The sequence below is a fragment of the Zosterops lateralis genome (genome assembly GCF_965231275.1).
Source record: "Zosterops lateralis genome assembly, chromosome: 23".
Classification (NCBI taxonomy): Eukaryota; Metazoa; Chordata; class Aves; order Passeriformes; family Zosteropidae; genus Zosterops; species Zosterops lateralis.
The window spans coordinates 5,307,602-5,315,406 of record NC_139783.1 but is presented as its reverse complement, the minus strand read 5'-3'; the positions used below and the strand labels follow the sequence as shown (position 1 = coordinate 5,315,406).

Below are 7,805 nucleotides of genomic sequence, written 5' to 3'. Positions count from 1 at the left end.
GGGTAATTTTGGCAATATTTTGGGACTATTTTGAGCTAATTTTGGTCTGAGATAATTTTGCTGAGATTTTTTGGGTTAATTTGGGGTAATTTTGGGGATGTTTTGAGGTAATTTGAGGTTCATGGTGTAATTTTTTGGATATTTTGGGGTATTTTGTGGATGTTTGGGGTAATTCTAGGGATATTTTCAAGATATTTTGGGCTAATTTTGGTGTAATTTTGGGAGAAGTTTGGAGGATGTTTTGTGGTAAATTTGGCATTTTGTGAGTACATATTTTGGGGAATTTTGTGGTAATTTTTGTGTAATTTTGTGGATATTTTGGGGTAATTTGGAGACAGGTGAGAGAAAATTCCCCAGAAATGTTCCCAAAAAATTCCCAAAGTTCTGCAGCGAGGGTGCCTAAAATGTCCCCGAAATATTCCAGAAAAATTCCAAAAAATGTGTGGGGAATGATACTCTAATTCCCCAAGCTGTCCCCAGAATATTCCCAAAAATGTGCATGGCATGTTTCTAAAATCCCTTGAAATATTCCCAAAAAATTCCCACAAGTGTTCATGGAGTGTATCTAAAATGTCCTTGAAATGTTTCCCAAAAAATCCCAATAATGTGCGTGAACTGGTTCATAAATGCCCCTGAAATATTCCCAAAATATTCCCAGAATCTTCTCAAAACATCCCCAAAATATCCTCAAAATATCCCTGGAATATGTCTCAAATGTTCCCGAAATATTGCTGGGGTGTTCCCAAAACATTCCCAAAATGTCCCTGAAATATGCCAACAACTTCATCAAAATATCCCCAAAATATTCCTAATTGCCCCCAAAATATTCACAGAATGTTTCTAAAATGTCTCCAAAATGTTCCTAAAATATTTCCAGAATCTTCTCAAAATGTCCCCAAAATACTCCCAAGAACATTCCCAAATAATTCCTAAATATCCCTACACTGTTACCAAAACAATTCAAAAATACCCCAAAAAAATTTTTTAACTGTCATTGCTGAGCTGTAATGGCCCATTAACAGAAGAGATCCCCATGGAGGGAATGGGAGGGTGAACAGGGATAAGAATCAATGCCCCACCCGGTTTTAACAGCTGGCTTGTTATCAGAAAGGCACTTGCACCCTCCCTCCTGGAGATACAACAGATAAAGAAAAAACACCTCCCCAACCAGGTTCCAAAAGATGGAATAGAATAAACTTTTTCATTTATTTTTATTAGAAATCCCAAGACACCCTTCATGGCTGACAGAAATTCGACTTTGTCCCCAGGCCCTGCCCACCATGTCCCTCATCCAAGCCCTGGCACTCCTATGGATCAGGAACAGTGTGGCCAGCAGGAGCAGGGCAGAGATTCTTCCCCTGTGCTGGGCACTGCTTGAGGCAGCACCTCGAGTGCTGTGTCCAGTTCTGGGCCCCCCAATTTAGGAACAACATGGAGGGGCTGGAGCGTGTCCAGAGAAGGGAACAAGGCTGGGGAGGGCTCTGGAACACAGGTCCTGTGAGGAGCAGCTGAGGGAGCTGGGCTTGTTTCTCCTGGACAAGAGGAGGCTCAGGGGAGACAAGGCAGTGTCAGGGCACAGGTTGCACTTGATGATGTCCAAGGTCATTTCCAGCCTTGCTGATTGTGTGATTCTCTGAAAGCAGCCTTGCAGCAGTGTCAGGATGAGGCCTGGGCCTCCTCTTCAGAAGGTGCAGCAGCCCAGGTCCCTCAGCTTCTCCTGAGAGCCCCAAAGCCCATCCTGTCAGTCCTGCAGAGCCTCTGCAGCTCCTCCTCATGGCCCACAACAGGAGCCCCACAGCCAGACACAGCAGCCCAGATGTGCCCCCCTGGCCTGGGGTGCCTCTGGCAAGGGAGCAGCCCCAGGCACTGCAGGAGCCTGCAGACAATTCCTGAAGCCCTTGGAGGATGATCCTGCTCCCCAAGGGACGTTCCCATGGTGCCAACTCAGGAACTGCAATGGGGAGTGGGGCCAGAGAGGAAAGGACAACCAGGGATGGGCTGTTTGCAGGGGAGGGAACAAGGGAAGGCCACAGGAAGAAATATTTTCCAGGGAAAGGTAAAGAAAGCCAAGGTGAAGCAAAGGAAATGTTGAGGGCAGTTTGGGGGTGGCTGCCAGGCAGCCCTGGCTCTGAGCGACAACGTCTGCAGAGGCACAGGAAACTCAGAGCTGATGGGAACAAACTCTCTGTGTGACTTGAGAGGCCACGCCAAAGCTGAGTGGTTTCCCTGCTGTGGCCCAGCCCTTCCTGGCCCCAGGGGCTGATGGCATTTGTGCTCCCTCAGGTTCATCTCCGCACACCAACAGTATGGGGGTGCTGAGGCCTGCTCTGGGCAGTGCAAACAGGGGCTCCTGAGGCAGTGCTGCCGTGTCTGTGTCTGCAAGGATGCGGCCCCTGTGTGAGCTGGGGGAGAGGCCAGGGCTGCCCAGGGGAGATGTTGTTGGCAGGTGCATGAGGACGCTCTGGGACGCTGCCCTGGGGTGTCCAGCGCAGTGGGGATGGATCAGCCCCTGCTCTGCTGCTCCTTCCCGTCTCCCCCAGGGCCCTTGCAGAGCCCCAGCCCTGCTGTTTGCCCCCAGCCTGCCCAGGGCCAGCCTGGGGCTGCTCACGGGGCTTTTCTGTGCTGAGCGTTGGCCTGGGCGTGTTCTGGAGAGAGCCTGGGCAAGGAGCCTGGAGCCCATTCTGAGAATGCAATCCAAGATGGAACCAAAACAATGTATTCTATTGCCATCTGTGAGAACCAGGTGGGGCAGTATTCTTTATCTCTTCCATGGCCCATACCTCATATTTCCAGGGATTATTTTCTGTTAATAGGCCAGTTGTTAAAACCAGGTGGGGCAGTGTTCTTTATCTCTTCCACAACCCATCCTCCCTCCAGGGGCTTATCTTCTGTTAATGGGCCATTGATGTTCACTGCATGACTGATAAAATAACATCATCCCATTGGGAGATGCTTCACCCACAGGGAGGAGCCAAGCATTCCTACCTGGATATAATCTGATATTTACCACACCAGAAGCAGCCTGTTTCCACTGGATTCCCAGAGGAGCACTGGACCCATCTGCACCATCACTGGATTTTCAGAGGAAAACTACACCCTTCTACAAGATCTTTGCTTCAAGAAAACCACAAGTGTAACTCCAGGAGGACTGCCGCACCAGTTTGATTGGACTGCTACCAACACCCCTAACTGGGTGTCAGGTTGTATTCTGACTCTGTCTGTTGTTTTGGGGGTTTTTTTTACTACTGCATTTTTAGTTTTAATTCTTAATTTTTAAGTTTAGGCTGCAAGGAACTGGAAGATGCCCCGGGAGAGCCAGGCAGGTGAGAAGGAAGTCAGTGCCCCTTTCCCCCTCTCTCCTGCTCCATCTCCCAGCCCATCACGGCCCCTGGCTGCAGGACAACCCTGCTGCCAACGCCTTCATGCCGGGGATAGACTGGGGGGAAACTCCTTCCCCTTCCCTCTGGCACGGAGGCAAATCTCATCCTCTCCTTGTCCTTCCTCCTCCAGACAAGAAGCTGAGGATGGAGACCAGGGAGGACAAATCCACACAGCAGAACCTCGTGGAAGAGGCTGTTTTGAGCGGATCCACAGCACAAGAATCCAACAGGGAGGAAAAGCCGCAGAGATCCCACAGGAGGAGGAGCTCTAAAGCCATCTCAGGGGGCTCTGAGGAGGAAAGACCCACCCAATTCCAGGAAGGTGGACAGAGCTTCAGCCAGGGCTCTGAGCTGGTCCATGAGCAGCTTCATGATGGGGAGAAGCCCCACAAGTGCTTGGAGTGTGGGAAGAGCTTCAGCTGCAGGTCCCAACTGATCAGACACCAGAGGATCCACACTGGGGAGAGGCCCTACGAGTGTCCCCAGTGTGGGAAGAGGTTTCACACCAGCTCCAATCTCCTGAGGCACCAGCAAATTCACACTGATGAGAGGCCCTTCCGCTGCCCCGACTGCAGGAAGGGCTTCAAGCACAACTCCCACCTTGTGACCCACCGGCGCATCCACACTGGGGAGAGGCCCCATGAGTGTGGGGAATGTGGGATGAGCTTCAGCACAAGCTCCCACCTGATCAGCCACCAGAGGATCCACACCAGGGAACGGCCCTACAAGTGTGTGCAGTGTGGGAAGAGCTTCAGCCAGCGCTCCAATCTGATCTGCCACCAGAACACCCACGCTGAGGAAAGGCCACACAAGTGTGGGGAATGTGAGAAAGGCTTCAACCAGAGGGGCCAGCTGATCATCCACCAAATGAGCCACACTGGGGAGAGGCCCTCTGAGTGTTCTGAGTGTGGGAAGAAGTTTAAGACCAGCTCAGATCTCCTCAAGCACCAGCGGATTCACACAGAGGAGAGGCCCTTCCGCTGCCCCGACTGTGGGAAGGGTTTCAAGCAAAACTCCAACCTCGTCACCCACCGGCGCATCCACACTGGGGAGAGGCCCCACGAGTGTCCTCAGTGTGAGAAGAGCTTCACTCAGAGCTCTCACTTGACCAAGCATCAACGGAGTCACCTGTAAGGGAAGCCCTGTGAGTGTCCTGACTGTGGGAAGAGCATAATTTGAGTCTCCAACCTCATCCCCTATCAGAGGACTCACATTGGGAAGAACCCTGGTGACCCACATTCCCTGTGATCCATGCTGGGAGGAAACCTGTCCCTTTCCCTGCCCCTGGCAATGATGTGAGGTGGGATTGAAGAACGTCATGGTCTGGCCATGGCCCTGTCATTGTATTTGATCCCATATCAGGTCATTGCTGGGGTCAGGGAAGGGACTCTCTCTCTCCCCCAAGGAGAAGGGTGTCCTTCCCATGCAGGATAAAGTACGTTGCTGGGTGAGCCAGTTGGTAATTGGTTGTAATTTCCCTGTATATAGTTTGTGTTATCCCCTTCTCTTATCACTGTTGTTTCTGTTCCTGTTTGTTCCTTTTCTTGTTGCGGTGCCCAGTAAATTGTTCTTATCCAAGCCTGGAGTCTTTGCCTTTTTTACTTTCAGTGGGAGGCTGGAGGGCAGTGAGGGGCGGCACGGTTTTAGCGGGATCAGGAAATTGGGGAATCCCATTCCTAAAGCCCGGCCCGGGGAAACTGAGCATCACAGCTGGTGCCAGCCCTGGCTGCCCTGGCAACAGCCTTGGCAGCGGGTCCCTGGCTGGGGGCTGTGGGAACCTCTTCCCTCTGGGGCCCAGGGACAGGACTGCAGGGAACGGCTGGAGCTGACTCGGGGCAGCTTTGGCTTGGATCTCAGGAAAAGGCTTTTCCCCCAGAGGCTGCTGGGCCACTGAGCAGGCTGCACTGTTGCCCCTCAGTGTGAAATCCTCTTCACTGATCAACAGAACCATTATCAGGGAGCTCAGTAAAAGACAGCACAATAATCTAGTACAGGAGCCTCGTAGAGCTCCTTGAAAAATCCCTTAAATTCACAATAGATATTTAATGCAGACTGGCTCCAGGAGCCCCAAACTCTGTATTAAACACACAAAATCTGAAAAAAAACACCCAGATATGGTAGCAAACCTAAGGAGATTCTTGGAATTTCTGGGGGAAAACTTGGGAAAAATGGCTGGGAATGACTAGTCAAAAAAAAAATCTGTGGAAAATCTGGCTGTAAAATGGCCAAAATCTGCTCTAAAATTGCATGGGAAGTGGCCCAAGAGCCCCAAAATCTGCACCTAAACATCCAAAATCTGCACTAAAATACCCAAAATCTGCACTTCAACACCCAAAAATGTCCCCAAGCTCTGGGAGATTCCTGGGATTGCTGGGGAAAAGCTAGAAAAAGGGTTGGGATACACAGAGAAAGAAATCCGAGGAAAATTGGAGCTACAATGGCCAAAATCTGCTCTAATCCATGTCACAGAGCCACAGAGCAGCTGTGATGTCACAAAGGGGCTCTGTGACAGCAGAGAGTGGGTTGTGTGAGGTCACAGATTGGGCTATGACATCACAGAGTTTGTTGTGTGAGGTCATTGAGCAGCTACAGCATCACAGGGGAGTGTGTGACATTGCAGAGCAGGATGTGACATTTTGCTGTGGCTATATGACATCATAGGGCTGTGAAGTCATAGATTGGGCTGTGACATTCCAGGGTGGCTGCATGACATCACTGAGTGAGTAGTGTGACATCATTGAATGGGTTGTGACATCACAGAGCTAGCTGTGACTTCATAGAAGGTGAGTCTGTGACATCAGAAAATGGGATGTGATATCACAAAGTAGTAACACGAGAAAAAGAAACAGGAAAGGTCCCAATGAAAAAATATACAAATAGGAAAAAATGTCTGAGACTGTGAAGAGTTGTATTCTGAAGCCTCTGGAGCAGGAAAGAGGGAGTTTATTGCTTCTGAAAAGATCCAGGCATCATTTTCCTCAGGGCATCCTTGAGCTCCTGGTTCCTCAGGCTGTAGATGAGGGGGTTCAGGGCTGGAGGCACCACTGAGTACAGAACTGACAGGGCCAGATTGAGGGATGGGGAGGAGATGGAGAGGGGCTTCAGATGGGCAAATAGGGCAGTGCTCACAAACAGGGAGACCACGGCCAGGTGAGGGAGGCAGGTGGAAAAGGCTTTGTGCCGTCCCTGCTCAGAGGGGATCCTCAGCACAACCCTGAAGATCTGCACATAGGAGAAAACAATGAACAGAAAACAGCCAAAAAATGGACAGGCACTAACAGCAATGAGCCCAAGTTCCCTGAGGTCGGAGTGTGAGCAGGAGAGCTTGAGGATCTGGGGGTTTCACAGAAGAACTGGCCCAGGGTATTGCCATGGCACAGGGGCAGGGAAAATGTATTGGCTGTGTGCAGCAGTGAATAGAGAAAGGCACTGGCCCAGGCAGCTGCTGCCATGTGGGCACAAGCTCTGCTGCCCAGGAGGGTCCTCTAGTGCAGGGGTTTGCAGATGGACACGTAGCGATCGTAGCACATGATGGTCAAGAGGGAAAATTCTGCTGTGATGAAAAACATAAAGAAAAAGAGCTGAGCAGCACATGCTGTGTAGGAGATGTTCCTGGTGTCCCAGAGGGAATTGTGCATGGCTTTGGGGACAGTGGTGCAGATGCAGCCCAGGTCACTGAGGGCCAGGTGGAGCAGGAAGAACATGGGGCTGTGCAGGTGGTGGCCGCAGGCTGTGGCGCTGATGACGAGGCCGTTGGCCAGGAGGGCAGCCAGGGAGATGGCCAGGAAGAGGCAAAAGTGCAGGAGCTGCAGCTGCCTCGTGTCTGCCAATGCCAGCAGGAGGAAGTGGCTGATGGAGCTGCTGTTGGACATTTGCTGTGTGTGGCCCTGGGGACTTGTTCATGGGTAAAGGACAGTGACAAGTTAGGACAGGCTGCTTTAAGCCAAACCTGTGCCATTCCCTGTAGACTGTCCTGCTGGTGTTGGTGTTTTTGGTGCTGACCTTGACTGCTGACAAAACAGCAACACATTCACTTCAGAGCTGGACTGGGTTGAGGCACAAGATGGCGGATGGGGCTGAGGCAGACACACACAAGATGGCGGATGGGGCTGAGGCAGACACACACAAGATGGCGGATGGGGCTGAGGCAGACACACACACGATGGCGGATGGGGCTGAGGTGGGGCCTCCCAGCATGGTCTGCGGCCCCTGCCAGCCCAGCTCCAGCCCCGGAGCTGCGCGGGGCAGCAAGAGTCCTTCCCTTCAGCCCTTTGTTGAACAGGACATTAACAGACACCCGGGAAATGGGCACGATGTGGCACATTTGTTCTGTGCACACAAACATAGACCAGCCAGTTTGGAATGTCAGCTGGCAGTATTTTGATGTCAAGGCAATTCAAATTGGTGAAAATAGGAAAAAATCTC

At 51.3% G+C, this 7,805-nt stretch overlaps 1 pseudogene across 1 annotated transcript; it reads right to left on the bottom strand.

Moving 5' to 3' along the window:
• Window positions 1–6,323: 6,323 nt before the first annotated feature.
• On the bottom strand, window positions 6,324–7,252 carry LOC310918424 (olfactory receptor 14J1-like; annotated as a pseudogene). The gene has a single exon. The product of its transcript is annotated as an olfactory receptor 14J1-like (transcript).
• Window positions 7,253–7,805: the final 553 nt, after the last annotated feature.